This window comes from Syngnathoides biaculeatus, chromosome 14, assembly GCF_019802595.1.
Source record: "Syngnathoides biaculeatus isolate LvHL_M chromosome 14, ASM1980259v1, whole genome shotgun sequence".
In the NCBI taxonomy this organism is placed as follows: Eukaryota; Metazoa; Chordata; class Actinopteri; order Syngnathiformes; family Syngnathidae; genus Syngnathoides; species Syngnathoides biaculeatus.
In genome coordinates this window covers 20,394,863-20,410,487 of record NC_084653.1, presented here as the reverse complement: position 1 = coordinate 20,410,487, position 15,625 = coordinate 20,394,863, and the positions used below count along the sequence as shown (strand labels likewise).

The 15,625-nt window shown below is 41.4% G+C and overlaps 1 protein-coding gene across 18 annotated transcripts in view; it reads left to right on the top strand.

Annotated features, from left to right (window-relative positions):
• thsd7ba (thrombospondin, type I, domain containing 7Ba) overlaps positions 1-15,625 on the top strand; it is a 239,415-nt gene that overhangs the window by 37,480 nt on the left and 186,310 nt on the right. For all 18 annotated transcript variants that reach the window (XM_061842249.1, XM_061842248.1, XM_061842241.1 and 15 more), the window contains one exon: positions 8,792-8,837. The gene's annotated coding sequence lies outside the window, so the exon portion shown is untranslated. The remainder of the gene's footprint in view (positions 1-8,791; positions 8,838-15,625) is intronic.

Sequence of the window (15,625 nt, the reverse complement as noted above, 5' to 3'; positions counted from 1 at the left end):
CCATTGTAAACATTAACATTCTGCAGACATTGTTTTGAAGTCCAGAACTACAGTGAAGAAAATAAGTATTTGAACACCCTGCCATATTGCAAATGATTGTGATTTCTGGATTTTTCTTTTTAGATGATCTCTCTCACAGTGGACATGCACCAACGATGAAAATTTCAGACCCCTCCATGATTTCTAAGTGGGAGAGCTTTTAATATAGCAGGGTGTTCAAACACTTATTTTCTTTACTGTATGGAATGACCACAAATGCCCGCATAATTAAATGTTATTTATTTTTAAAGTGTTTTGTAAATATAATCTTCAATGCCATTGAAAGGTGACCGGTTTAGAGTATTATCAGCCTCACACATCACTAAACGGGGAAAGTGGAATAAAAATGGACAGTACAGACAGTCAGGTCACTAGAATGGAGTGTGTTTCGTTTTCTATGGTTTCAATCAAACAGAAGAAGAGCAAAAAAATCAAACCAAAATTGTGATCAGGCACATCATTAGTGAATCCAGTATAACATATAACAATACTAATAATCCATGTTGTCTGCATGTAGAAATGCTTGGCCGCAACCCCCGTCAGATTTTTATCTTATCGTTTGAATATTTTAGAAAGCAAGGCATTCAGAGAGAGTGAAATTCAAAGGTTGTGCTGAAGATCTAAAGCCCGGGGGTGGTTCGGGCCCCGCAGCTGATATTGGCAGCATCTCTAAGCGATGTCCCTGTATCCTTTATTCATTATTCATGCGTTGACTCGGGAGTTGACTCTGACCAACCACCTCCAGAAGATCCCTGTCTGGTGTCTGGGTTAGATTTTGGTTGGGGGGGGGGGGGCCCTTCACAAAATACATTATATATGTATTCATCACTGACAATTCTTGTCTCAGTTTACACTCACAACAACACAGGCTTTATAATTCATACTCTAGAGAAAATGTGAATTCCCAGAAAATGTGTCTCAGCTGTATCCAAATGCATAAACACACCATATCTGGCAGTCATCTGCAATAATTGCGTTTATTTGTGGTTAATATTTTAGGCTGTGCCTCAGGGGATGTTTTTAATTGTTGGTAATCTTTTTAACATACACGTGATTAGTGGAGTCATCAAAGCTGATGGGTTCAAACTGACCTCTGCTACTAAGAGAAAATGACTTTGCTGCTATCATACACATTAAAAACCCTGTTGCCATAATTTTAGTTTATCTGTTGCTATTATTAGTATTTTTATTTTATGTAACAAAGACTGAAGGAAAATGGTCATGTATATAGACGGGTGACAAAGAAAAAAACAACATCAAGTGGCCTAGTGGTGCAAGTTTAATCATTGAAACCGCTAGAAAAATCTTCACTTTTCTTTGGCTTGGTTTAGTTTTAATTTCAAGTGTGTGTACTAACTTTATTTCCTCAATTGAGAAATTGCTTAGCGGGAGGCTGATGTGTAATTTTTGGGGCACGCCACCCAATCCTTTCCTGAATTATTTTCCTTATTTGCTCCTTTCATAACTGCAGTCGTTGCTTTGTCAGGGATTCGTCTCTTGAATGTGAAATACATCGGCCGGCTAAAAGAGCTGACTCGTTATTTTGCCATGGAGAGGTGTACAGGTTAATCTCATCATCCTTAATGAATAGCCGGGCGTCATTTTTTTTTTTTTTTTTTTTTTGTATGTAAGGACGGCTGCAGGTATTGGTTAATTTATGTTCGAATTAACATGAGAGGTCTTCCAATTGTCCCTGATCTGGACCATCTACGCATACAGTAATAAATATCAGTCACAACAGGTGAGTGTCAGAGAGTGTGGTTAAAAATAGTGTCCTGTAATGACTGTTACACGTTTTTAGTCATTTGTTCTCTTTGGGTATTTTGGCCCGTGATGTCACTATTCCATTCTCTTTCCTAATAATCCACAGTGAAATAAAATAATTGCTGTCCTTTATACCTGAATTTCCTTTGGGGTCTATAAAGTGTGTATTGTAGCTAATGGAGAGTAAGATGACCTAACCCGATGCTTTGGTCAAGTTTTATTACTGTCATACATCAAAGCGCGCTTACTAAAACCAGTTCTCCGGATTTGGCTCGTCTTGATTGGCTTGTGTGGCAGGTTTGTTATTGCATTACTGTCATTTGAAGGCAAGAGGCTGATCCATGCCTGTACCTATGTGCAAGCAAGTAGTAGATGAGCCAATTTTTAGTCTGCCATTTAAGAATGATAGAGGCTACTGTGCTCTTGGGAATATTACGTTCCACAGAATTTGTTCAGTAGCCTTGCCCAGATTTGTGCCTTGCCACAAAACTGTCTGTGGACTCTGCAGGCGATTTGCTGTGACTCATGGCTTAGTTTTTGTTCTGATATGCTTTGTCAGCGACGGGTCCTTATAAAGAGAGACATTTGTGAATTACGTCAGTAAAAACATTGGAAAAGATGATCAAGAGTTGTGTAAGGACTGCCTAACTTTAGAGGGTGAGTTTCCTTGAGGCAAAAAAATCAAATCAACATTTTAAAAATTAAAATTCAGTTTGTGCTTTAATCAATATGGTGTAGTGAGTTTGGATCAATTAATGAATCTGACTGATTTTTAGCGTGGATGCAACGTACCGGTAAATGTGAAACAGCTAAATGGGGAATGAATACCTTATGATTGAACTGTCGATGTTTAATTTGCCTTGCCGACATTGAGTTTTAGGCATGCAATTTGTTTGAACAGCACAGTTCTAGCTACTAAACATCATGTTTTATTAAGAAAATTCTTGATTCAATATGAGAAACTCATGCTGAGCATGTGTAAGTGGAAGGATGAAGAAATAATCAACGGGAAACACACGCTCCAAAATCTAGCCTGACATTTATTATTTCTGTAGACTGAAGTCTGAGATAAAAAGACAAGCGGATCATTTCAGTTTTTGTTTTCAGGTATGCTCATCTGCATCTTGAACACAGCTTAGAAAGCAGCAACTTTTGTTTTTCACGAGAGCAAAAGTAAGAGACATTTTGCATGAAGCGTGTCCTACAACATTGACTGTGCAAATAAAAAAAAATGAATAAAATAACCTTGAATGTCATGCTCAGACTTCGTTTTAGATTTTACTTGGGAAGACATTTTTACTTGTGAGAGTCATTATGTTAACATTGACTTGCACATGTGTTGTAATGGGGATGCAAGGTCAGGAGATTATAAAGGAATACTTTGAGCTTGCACCCTGGCTGCTTGTCTTTTGGTTTTATCTGAAACTGTTCCTTGAATCCATTGTGCCATCAACAGCATACAGTTTTTGTGGGCTTTGACACAGCGAAGTAATTGTACTCTTCTGAATGCAGTCGTAATGCAAATTATGTAGACCTGACTGCGAAAGCTTGATAAACACGCACTTCTTAATGCTTCTGTGGTCTTTTGTAATTATTGTTGGTTGTGTTGTACTTGTGCATAACATTTTAGAGGCAGTTATAGACGAACTGCCAAGATGACCGTGATGTGTTAACAGCCCCAGAAAATAGCTGGTGGATCTGTGTTGACATTTCCATTTCCAGTAGTTCCATCCTTCCATCATCTACCGCTTTTCTGGGTCGGGTCGCGGGGGAAGTAGCTTCAGCGGGGATACCCAGACTTCCCTTTCCCCAGCCACTTCTTCCAGCTCTTCCGGAGGGATCCCGAGGCGTTCCCAAGCCTGCCGAGAGACGTAGTCGTCCTCGGGGTCTCTTTCCGGTGGGAAATGCCCGGAACACCTCACCAGGGAGGCGTCTGGGAGGCATCCGAATCAGATGCCCCAGCCACCTCATCTGGCTCCTCTCAATGCGGAGGAGCAGCGGCTCGATGCTGAACCCCTCCCGGATGACCGAGCTTCTCACCCTTTCTCTAAGGGAGAGCCCGGACACCCTGCGGAGGAAACTCATTTCGGCCAGTAGTTCATTTTATTTTACATGGACGGGGAGCACAAGCAGAGCAGTGTAAGGAGAATATAAAACTCAGAGGAGAGCAAAGAGAAGTCAGGGCTCAACGGCATGCAGTCTCTCAACTTTTTCTGCTGATGTGTAATGGTAGATGGACATCTAATTAATTATTTACAGTGTTATAATCCTAAGCAAGTACTTTTAACAGTAGACATTGTTCCAATATGAGAATAGTGATCTCTCTTTACTGGGGCAGCTGCCGAGGTTTGTGTGCATCAGATTGCTTTCTAATCGGTTTCTTCCTTCATCTCTCTGTGGGACCAGCACTTATTTGTGTTGTTGATGGATTGAAAAGGCCCGAGACTGGGAGAAAATGGACCCGCCCTTGCTGCATTGAAGGTTGCGAACAAAAGGTCCGCCTTTGTCTCCATCCCCCTCTATCGTTACCCAACTCTTGATGTAGCTTAAAGCTTTTACCTCTCATTCCCTAATTTATTCTCTTTAGCAGCTGCACGTACCATTATTAGATCCAGATTCAGCTGTTTTCTTTCCCCACGGTTGTACAAAAAAAAAAAAAAAAAACATGAGCAAAGCAAGCGCTTGAGCTTTTTATTGTCCCAATCAGTTGCTGCAGCTAATGCTTGCAGGTGGCTCCGAGGAAATCACAGATAAGCTCATTGGTCCCACATCACTGGAAGAACAAATGAAGGAAAACAGACATAAAGGGAGGTCGCATCCTGACCAATGATTGAGAGGTGTTATCACAAATGTATGAAACTACACTCTCCCGATCAGCAACTACTGTATTTTCGAGATACTCCACTTAAAGTGGACCCTCGGCTACTTTGGAAGTCCCAAACTCTGAAGCGATTATCTGGCCACATGGTCCTCCAGCGTGATGGCTAGACATACATAATGTGTTCATCACTCAGGCTATCTGAGGCCTTGCTATGTTTAATTATAAATATCTCTGGCAGTGATGGATTGTTGTGCAGGAACTGATGCCGCCGCAAATGGATGCTGCATAGGTACTGTCACTTTTCATTACATTACAGTACGTTAGATCAACAGTTCAGTCAAGTTATATCCAGGAGAAAATTTCCAGACAAAATTGGTGCCTGAACAAATAAAATGCTCAGTTTTAAATGACTCTGTTAGACATCTTATACCTGTAATTTGCATTGATATCCACCGCAGCATTCGCCAAGCGGTTAGAAATATTTCACTTATTTAAATAGACAAGACGGCATTCTCGTTCAGCCTTGTGTATATCGCCGAGCAAGTCCTTGTGTGCCAAATGAAGTGAATGTTTTCTTTAACTTTTTGTTTTAAATAAAATAAACTTTGATATCGTGAAATAATGTCTGACATCTCTTCCTGGAGCCGTCACCTTATTGTGGTGAAGGGGTTTGTGTGTCCCAATGATCCTAGGAGCTATGTTCATGCCCCTGGTAGGGTCACCCACGGCAAAAAGGGGAGGCATCAGACATAGTACGGCTCCATAAACCCCTATGAGGGATAGATTAGAACAGATATGGTTGGGCATGCCTCTACACAAGGCTTGGACTCTAGTACCAATCCTCTTGAGCATGAGTATGAGGCGGCAAGCAGGTGTGGGTACACTGTACTTATTACCTGCTGGATCAGTGCTTGTACGTTGGGGTTCACCCCGGTGGACAAAAGGGTAGCTTCCTTATGCCTTTCGGGTCGGGTGGGGGGGGGACTGATCCTGACTGTTGTTTGAACAACAGTTCTGAGTACCTACGCTTTTTGGAATCCTTAGGGAGTCCAAGAGAGCACTCCTGGTGGGGACTTCATCGTTCTGCTGGGGGATATCAATGCACACGTGGGCAAGGACAGTAAAACCTGGAAGAGCGTGATGGGGAGGAATGCCCCCCACCCATACCCCATGAGAACCGAGCCGTGTTCTGTTACTGCTCATTATGTATTGTCCATAACAAACACCATGTTCAAGCATCTAGGGTGTCCACAGGTCCACTTGGCACCAGGACACCCGAGGTCACAGTTCAATCAGAGACGTTGTGGTTGTGTCATTGGACTTACAACTGAATGTCTTGGACACTCGGGTGAAAAGAGAAGAAGAGCTGTCAGCTAATCACCACCTGGTGGTGAGTTGGCTCTGATGATGGGGAAGATGCCAGTGAGGGTCTGCTTGAACATCTGGCAGAATCCCCTGCCAGTGAGAGTTTTAACTGGCTCCTCCAAAAGAATTTTGATCATGTTACGGGGGCCATGGGGGATATTGAGTCCGAGTGGACCACGATCCGCGCTTCGGTTGGTGAGACGGCAGATTAGGGCTGTGGCTGTGATGTGGTCAGTGCCTGTCGTGGTGGCAATTCCTGAACCGAATCTCAGATTCAGGTGGAGGAATGTGGTTTTTGTCCTGGCCAATCCTCCACCAAGTCTTCACTCATCGATTCTCTTCATAACCCTTATGGACTGAATTTCTAGGTTTTGGAGAGACTTTCCACAGGCGGATCTTTGTCACAGTTATTTGCTTTTCTTGGTGCTTGTTGCATAGTCATGTCTGTGAAATATTTAAATGAATAGCATGAATTTCCTTCACTTTCAGAAATATATATATATTTTTTTAAACAAATCTATTTCATAATGAAATGGTGTGAAATGCCAAAAGTTTTACAGTTTCCCCTAAACCATGTTTAGCACTCCATAATAGCTTGTTGGCTCATCTGGTTGATGAGCCATTAGCACGGTCTTAAAATCATCATTTTTAAACTTCCGTTGATAATAACGCATTACAATTTTATTCTTGCCGGTTCCCTTTTCTCCGAATAGGTGGGCAGGTTGAGTACTGCCACAGTAGGAGAAGACTCATTATTGTGTAGCATTGGTGACCTCTGCCAAACACCATCTGTCTCCTGTCAAGGAGATGCAAAGTACACTGTTAACGTCAGCAGGCCCAACCAGGCGCAGAGGAGGAGAAGAAAGTGTCACAGCATGCATTTTTCTTCCTTCCCCACAGCCCGACCAGTCTTATTACCGCATTTACCGCTTTATACATACTATATAGTATGCATGCTTTGAGATAGCTGACTGAAAGACACGGCTGGTTTAAAAAGCGGCAGCACCACTTTCATATAAAACTTAGAAGTAATCGATTGCCAATGAGTGATGGGTTTGTCCAGGGAAGGTTAGATTTGGTTTTGGTTTCAATTTTTATTTTCATCCATACCCTGACAACTCTCTGGTGACTGGTAATCAATTGTGTGTAAGTGTATGGTTTTAACAGCCATCCACCCATTTTCTTCGCCGCTTATCCTCAAAGGGTCGCGGGTAGTGCTGGAGCCTATGCCAGCTGTCAACGGGAAGGAGGCGGGGTACACCCCGAACTGGTTGCCAGACAATCGCAGGGCACATAGAGACGAACAGCCGCACTCACAATCACACCTAGGGGCAATTTAGAGTGTCCAATGAATGCATGTTTTTGGGATGTGGGAGGAAACCGGAGTGCCTGGAGAAAACCCACGCAGGCACGGGGAGAACATGCAAACTCAACACAGGCGGGTCCGGTATTGAACCCGGGAACTCAGAACTGTGAGGCCAACGTTTTACCAGCTGAGCCACCGTGCCGCCCTGATTTTAACATGATGGGTTGATTTAATTTTGATTCCTAATTGTTACATTATAATTAAACAAGTATTTATTTTGACCTTTCCTTCAAAATGTATGCGTTTATATTTAACTCAATTGATGGTATTAGTTATTATCAATAGTAATTTAAAAAATGCATTCATAATCAACAGCTTGTGTCAAAGGCATTTGTTCAGTTTCCAAATTCAATCCAAGGATGTTTGATGTTGGAGATATTGTAATTTAAAGACATACACTACAATACCTCAAATCTGAAAAAAAGTAGACAACTTGTCAGTAGCTACATACATAGAGTATAAACTAATTTCAGCTCATATCTTGAATATATATGTTACCCAGAAGCCATGCAGCCACCATTTGATTGTTTGTTGTCATTGGTCCCTCCAGAGTGTCCACTCTGAGCATCATCTGAAACGTAACTTTTTTTTTTTTTTTGGGTGCCAGGCACACATTGATAAGGAGTTTGTGATGAAAAGAAGAAGTCCCTGTTGTATTCCTTGTGTTCATAACTCCTTGCCTCACTTTGAATGCCTGATATATTATTCGTGAGTGCAGTCTCAGACTAGTTTACAGCTCAGGAAGTCTCACCTCAATAGTGTGAAGGATCACCCCGGTATCTCATGTCGCCTTTTAAGAGCATGTGCTTGTATTAATGCTGCCTCAACACATTAACTATATTTACTACCATCCGTTTCCTCAGGAAATTGCCTCTGCAGACCGAAGAAGCCGTAGGAGGGAATTTCATGAATTAAAGTCTCCCCCCCAATACCGAATGCCACGTTTATTTTCCAGTGCTGTGTTTCATTGACTTAACTGCTGCTTTTCCCCTTGTTCATTTCTTAATGCTAATTATGAATTACACACAGTGAGAAGTGTCACACACGCGGTGTGACATCTGTCAACGTCTCTTGAGAAGGAGAGCGAGCCCCATATAGCATGATGGAAGCCAAAAGAAAACTACTGTAGTTTATATCGCATACTGCACATTCATATTTAGACATCAATATACTACATCAGATGACCCACCGAATTGACGGGGTATCAAAATATGAGGCTGCTACCTTTTATTTGTCCTTCACATAGTAATTATTAAGATTGCTGGATATCAAAAAATCCATCCCATTCATATCCATTTGAGTCTCCGTGAGTTAGATGTCACTCTTGACATTAATCCCACTGTGTGAGTTTTTCCCGCATGAATGTTCTGTCAGGTTATTGCGCCTTGTGACATCAGATTATTTTCTCCTTCACCTGTCATTCTCTGTCTCCACAGAGAAGCCACTCGTGGACCGGCCCCGGCGTGCTCGGTGCCAGCAAAGGTGAGACCGACAGCCGCGTGAATGTGATGCTCAAGAGCATGTACTACAGGTCAGGCAAAACGCCCCCCAGGCTAGATCAGCATCACCGTGTCATTTTTTTTTTTTGGGTAGCCTGTGAAGCGATGTGCTTCCCCCCCAAAATCTCCAAGAAAAGTTCATTTGCTATACAGGCACACCCATGTATGCATAGATACAGTACATACATATTTACAGATCATACATACAGTTCATATGTTATGCTTCATGATTTTTAAAAAGAGTCGTAGCGCAGCAAAATCCATTTACATTGACACCAAAACAAGAAAAAGAAGCTCCAGGTCTGGACCTTTCCGATGGCGGCCTTAAGCTCCGCCCCCCTAGCCATTTCCCACAAGCTTACAAAATGACGATTGAACAGAACATGTTCGAAGTTGATTCTCTATCGCGTATTCTAGATAATATTGGGGTATATTTTTTGCCAAATGCGTCAGACTTGCCCGAGAGAGTTCTACAGAGAGGTCTCAACTATTTCACGCAAGGATTTGTACACGGAATAAAATTTTGGGACGGAGCAGGACGCAAAGTCAGTTAAAGCGAAACATTGGCTATCGATGCAAAAAAGTTTGACGCCTCACAAACTTCATATTGAAATCCAACAGAATAAAATGGTGGAATCGTACTCCGCATGTAAAGCAGGGTGAGTACTTTTTACTTTGCAGTCTTTATAAGTGAGTGGGTGTATTCATTTGACTTGGCTCGTAATGGAACCCAGTGCTCTGTCTTAAAAGTCTGATGTAATACAAATCGGCAAATAGACATTTCTCTTGCATGACATTGTGCATTTACATGTAACTAACCCGACTCTTCGGCATAAAACATGACACACTTCATTCAGCAGGTCAGTGATACACTAACAAAGTGAAAGTTGTTCTCCTGCAATGTATAAAGCACTGATCATAATGCAATCAAACTCAGAGAAGATGCTTACATACAGCCTTGTGTTTGTTGATATTGCCCACATGGGTGTGGTCTTCCTCGAGCCTTAAACCATCGTAGACACGTCGTCAACTGTGTTTTAGGCTTTGGAAAATGAATCAACCGGGCCCCCTGTAACCTAGCAGGATATCTTTCATCAGAATTGCACATTCCCGAAGCGCATCTTCGTAACATTAACTTTTCCAAGCGCATGCTACTGACAACCGACATTGCTTGTGGGACAATACGCCGAGAGGGGCGTGTCAAGCCAGGGGTTAAGATAATGCGGCTATCTGATTGGCTATTATTGTACGAGTGATTGACAGGTCGGAAAGGTCCATTATATGTAAGACTCGTTAAAATATTATATTAAGCTATTTGTAGCTCTATGTTGCTGAAAATGCTACAGCATTTAACAGTGGTGAACAGTCGCGCTTGATCTAAATTAGATTGGGGTTTGGGAACACAATTTATTAGCTGCAGAATCAATAATTTTTGAATATAAATAATAATTCTGACCTTTTCAGTTGTGGCATAAAAAAATGTTTTTGTTGAATTAATGAAGTTAAACTATATTTTGGTGATATTTATGCTTCACTCTGATGGTTTAAAGTATACCTACCATATTTTCTTTTCAAACATTAGTTGCTATAATCAATATTAATCAAATATGCAGGTAATTATGTAATATGATAAGAAGAGGGTAGTTTCCTCTGAGAGCAGCCTTAATCGTAACGTGTCTTTCCATGAAAATTAGTTTTGAGACCTCTGCTGTAGCTCAACGTGACTTCAAATGGATAATTATAAACTTAATAATGCACCATACCTTCATCAAGGAACCCTCAGGGGGGATGACATTCTTTGGCTCGAATACAATATTTTATGTTTTCAGAACGAGTAGGAAGAAGGTTTATTCACCGGATAGACATTTGTTGATGGTTTGGAATCTGAAATCCGATATTTTCATCCATAACAGGACAGCCAATCGTCCTCACAAAAGCTCGTGAATTCATCTTGACGTTGAAGTAATATTCATAAGTCCTCTTTCTACATTCTCGGTGGGGTTTAAATATTGATGCAGACTTGACAGATTCCAGTACAGAGTAAAGATTAGATAGTCAAACAATTTCTGCTCTTATGCGTCAGTCCAAACTGCATTCCTGAAAAGTAAGATCCCTGCTTTATTCAATTGCTCGATGCATATAAAAATCATATCAAGTGAGCTTGGAAATAACATTTGAGAGTGTGAGATTTTTCTGTACACGTTGGGGTTGATGTCACTGAGGTGGATTAAAAAAAAAAAAAAAAAACTCCTTGGTGGACAGGCCCCGAGAGTGGATGACATTCCCCCTGTTGCTTCTGCAACATCGCGTGGACATCAGGGACAGTGGCTCTATATTGACAGACCCGAGTGGTGGTCCCTCTATTTTAAGAAGCTGAACAGTGTGTGTATGTGTTCTAGCTACAGGGACATCACACTCCCCAGTCGCTCTGGTAGGGTCTATTTAGGTTAGGAAATTGAATCTCAGTTTCAGGGGGGGGGCGTTGCGCTTTGCATCCTAGCCGTGAAATAGTGGAAAAAGCTCTTCGGCCCCATCAGCGTCTGGAATGGCTTATGGGAGTTTGGCCAACCGGTCGACATGTGCTTTGAGGACTTGGGGGAGATGTTCGACCGTGTCACTTGGGAAGTACTGTGGTGATGCGGCAAGACTTCGCCTTCATGGCAGTCATTTGGATTTGTGTCCAGTGAGGGTTTGACTCTGCCAATGCTGCTCTTTGGTAATAATTGTGTTTATAGGCTTTACGGATGGAGTTTCTAGGTACAGCCAAGGCATTGAAAGGGTACAGTTTGGTGGCCTCTGTGTTTTATCTTTGCTTTTTCCACATCATGTGACTCTGTCTGCTTGAGCAAACCCGGAGTGTAAGTGGTTGGGGAGAATCAGCATCTCCAAATCAGAGGTCTTACGTCAGAAAAGGATAGCGTGCCCTCTCCGGGTCTCAGATGATATCCTGGCCAAAGGGGAGGAGTTTTCCCTTGAATTATTGTCCACGAGTGAGGGAAGAATGGAGCTGGGGATCAACAGGCAGTGCAGCATCTGTAGTAATGCGGACTCTGCATTGGTAGGCTAAGACTGAGCCGAAAAACAAAGCGCCGTCAATCTACATTCACACCCTCACCTGTTCCCAAAAAGAACAAAGATACAAGCGGCCAAAAAGAGTTTACTTCACAGGATATGTGAGCTAATGCCTTATTTGTTACCTTTGTACTGTAATGTAGGAAAATTCCAAAGCATATATTCTTTTCTAATACAACCCATGCCTTGCAGTGGGACACATTTAGAGCTTTTGTGAAAGTAAATCCAGGAAAATATTGCCAAGTCAAGTTATGACATGCGGATATATTCCATTCCTAAAGGACGTGATGGGCTGAGCAGTTTCTCCAACAAAATGGTAGTTAAGTTTCATTAGGTTTATATACTGTATGAGCATTGAGGGCTCTATTGGATTTTTGTTTTTGCTATACAGTTCGCTGTATAGTGAATTGATTCACGGATAAAACATGAAACAGCTTCTGCCTCAAGTTAGTAATTGAAATACAGTTTAACAAAGTGAGCCTTTGGAGGGGGGAAAAAAAACCTTTTTGTAGTATCATAGATCATTTTGAAATTGATACTGTGTGAGTCCTGGGATGCACATATCATGGAAAACGAGTCCCTGCAACTTAACATCACATACAGAATACAGACTACAGTAGTCCTCCACTATATCATAGTTCTTGCTTCATGGTCCCAGCAGATAGCAAATTTTTATTACAGTGGTTGCAGTACCTTTATACTGTTTGTTGAATGTTTTTGTGTTATCTTTTGCTCTTGCGCTCTCATATTATGTTTGGACCTGCCACAATCAAAAATTTTTTTTAGTCTGATATACAGTACTTTCCCCAAAACCTTCATGATAAATGATAGCATCATTTTTTTAAAAATCCACTTATATAATCATTTTAGAGAATTCTCTAATAAAGAGTTAGGCACATCTTACAAAGTCTGCCCTGGTAATCAAATATATAACCACAATTGTATACAGTAATGTTGTCTTATTTACCAAATAATGGTTGGACTGCATTTTACAACAAGAGGAAGTCAATAAGAGAAACACAATAGTGACGTCTCAAACAATTTCCCATATTTTTATTTAACAAATCCCGAGTGAAATGTTTTAGGGATCTTTTTTGTTCAAAACCTTAGTTTTGTTTCCTACTGGTGTTTCATATATTTATATGTACTTTTAATAGGTGGTGCCAGTGGGAACTTCCTGGCGAGAAGTACAGACAAAAATGAATATGGCAGTTCCGTTTTACAGTCAGTGCCATTTTTTTTTACAAGTGTTCTTTTCCTTTGTCGGTCATTTTCTGTTCTTTCTCCATCTTTCACTGAAGTTCCACTCTCTCTAATTGTATTTCTCTGGTCTGTGTACAGTCAGTGATTTCTGTTATTAGTGCCTGCGATGCTGATATGATTGGTTTAAAGGGTGTCCGAACTTGCATGTGATTGGTCAAAACGTGTCGTCACTTGCGTAAAGCCTGTAAAATGTTGCAGACGCTTACAACTGAAGCTCTCACTATGTCTGGAATCATAACTTTTTTTTTTCTTAGCTATCGTGTGTGTCCATTTGGGACGGCTTTGGGTCCAGACGCGTACTACTGTTCACCACTTGGTGACCTCGGTTTTAAACGATCTCGCAACAGTCGAGCAAGCCAGAACGGGCTGTTTAGCTCTTTTGCACACTCTGTTGTTAGCTTGTGGATCTAGCGAGCGTAATAAATAACTCTCTCTAAAATGTCCTAGTTGTTTGCATTTACGGAGCCAAAGCCGTTCCGTCGATGGCTCTCTGCCTCATGAATCACAAGACCAGTGAGTACCTCGTGTTATGGCGATGTAGGTTTCTGGGCCAAGGTCTGATACGACCTAACTGGCCTCCATGACCAACTTCTCGGCCACAGACGTTGGTGAGCAATGCTGTGCGTCTGTGGACGCAGATTCTTGCCTATGGAAAGCAATCTTGTTAAAATGATTTCAGTTAGCATTGCATTTTTCAAACCACAACACTAGACATTATGAATTACACAAGACAGGCCATTCGTTGGCTTTGTAAAGAAATACTATGCCACAAGAACGTGTAAAATCTGTGTGTCCTCCCTGGTCTAATTTAAAACCTTGTGTGAATACCGTTCATTGGTGTTTGTGTGTGTTTTGACTGTACTGGATGTGGCAGCAGTGTAGTAACCCACTTTATTGGCGAGGCGAAATTCTGTTTTTAGGCTCCAAAACACTGCTGTTGGCTCAACAAATAACATAAAAGACAAAGTTTGCGTTTTGTCTAAAGATTCTCTGAAGCAAGATGAAGAATGCTGCAACCTGTTTTCATACATGGCAAGATTGATGCAATTGCAGCTGCAATGATTATCTTTCCAAATCATACATGCGAAATGAAAAAGAGGTCGTGTCCAATGATGGATTGAATTCATTAGCCCATCATTATGATTGCAAACTGATTTTAATGTATGGGAAAAACATTTGTGAGATGCTGTGAGACCTCGCATTAGTAATGTTTTGAGTGTTTTATAGTACCTTGCTAAACACAACTGGCACGCGTTCTGAAACCCATCCGTCACATGGCTTTGCCGGCCAACATCTGATTAAAAGACTCTTAACACGGTCGTGAGGTGAAGGGGTTTTGACATTAAAGGAGTGCTCATTTAAATGTAAAACGGAACAGCATTTCTGGGTGAGGGGGCTCTCCTCCTGGTGCTCTCAACTGTAATGGATAACACTTCCAAGCGTGCAATTACTCACTGTCTATCTCCAGCCATGTTTTCATCACACCCCTTGGAATGAGCCTCGTGGAGCAAACGGGAGAATTAAAACAAGGATAAGGATATTTATGTTGATGGTATGATGACCCTTTTCATGAGCCAACCTCTTTAAGTACATTCTGTAAGACGATTACGCCTGGCATGAAAGAGATATGCAGTGTGTGGGTGACGTGCTTGGCATTTAGTTCATATGTACCGTGGTGCCTTGAGATACAAGGGACCCAACTTATGATTTTTTTCAGGATACAAGCTGTCGCTCGGTAGATATTTTTTTGCTCAGATATAGGACTAGATAGTCGGTTGGAGATGGCACAAAATAGGTCTTATAGCACGATGCAAATAGTTTTGTCCGATACCGTTAAACATTTAGAAGGTGATAATAAACGAAGGTACGTGGAAAAATGACACACTTGGCATAGATGACCCATATTAAATGCCGAAGTTGATGTTTTCGCCGATAAGAAAGTGGACCGTTAACCTGCTTCCGCTTGTCTTGGATCTACGCATGGATCTGGTGAGTAAGTTGTCGAAATTTACAAGGAAGAGTTTGAAAACGTAGAAAAGTCTTTTTTTGCTAGATCTGTTCTCAATCAAGAATAAGTGCCACATAGTGATGGAGCCAATCAAATTTTTTCAATACAAATACCAATATTTAAATAAATGACTCCTGGTTTTACACAAACTCGCATTCAATAACTTTGGGGAAAAAAAAAAAAAAGACAGTGAGTCGGCTCCTCCGTACACAAAGTGTGTTGCGGCCACACGTTAAACTTCGGTAAACGTCTTCGACGTTTTTTTTTTAAATACGCATTGTTCTCAAATGAGTCCAATGCGTATTTAAAAAAAGAAAATAAACCGCTGGGATAGGCTTCAGCTCCCGTACACGGAAGCATATTGTGGCCACACGTTAACCTACGTAAATATCACTGTGACCGGCGGTTTATTTTCTTTTTGTAAATAT